Raw genomic sequence first — 818 nt, 5'->3', positions numbered from 1 at the left:
GTGGTTCGGCAAAAGATAACAATAGAATATGTACCAGGCTTTTAAAAAATGATAATGGGTGTGATCGATTCTTTCGATTAGAAATTCTTCGAGGCGGTGCCTCCGCATGACCGCAACTTAATGACTAAAACAAGTAAAAGAATATTGTACAGTGGGGGAGTGGATGGAATGGATGCCTAGTATTGGTCACTATGAGAACCACACTGCTATAGCTCACAAAGACACATATTTTCTTCACCTTTCCTCTTCTATTTCTACTACAATGGCTGTTAGACCTCCAGAGTTAAGAGCTACCTACGCCACCATGGCTCAACCATTTTCTAACATATCGTCAATTCTCTGGAGGTTTCTTCTCGCCCACTTTATTTCCAACACATGTCGTTTTTGCAGCTGTACAACCGAACGTGAACCGCATTAATCTGATTTTATGTCATGACTCAGTCCTTAAATCTTTGCTGAAACCCATAAAGTATAAATCAACAACAGCAACAACGATAATTGGCACAACAAAAACAACTGCAACAGCCATAACAACAACAAGAACAACAGCCACAAGAGCAAGTATGTCGAATTAATCACACCCAGTGTTCATTATATTTCTTAATCTTGCAGTAATTTGCTGTGCGTGTGGAGAAATCTCACGTAAATGCTTTACTAGCGTGACACATCGGATCATGGCAGCCCTTTGTGTCTATCATTTCATCACACACGCTCACACGCACACACACACACACACACACACACACACACACACACACACACACACACATATATACACACGCACGCACAAACACACGTACACATATTCATATATATAT

Source organism: Octopus bimaculoides, chromosome 17 (assembly GCF_001194135.2).
Source record: "Octopus bimaculoides isolate UCB-OBI-ISO-001 chromosome 17, ASM119413v2, whole genome shotgun sequence".
NCBI lineage: Eukaryota > Metazoa > Mollusca > Cephalopoda > Octopoda > Octopodidae > Octopus > Octopus bimaculoides.
The sequence above is the reverse complement of the archived record's forward strand: the minus strand, read 5'-3'. Positions refer to the sequence as shown.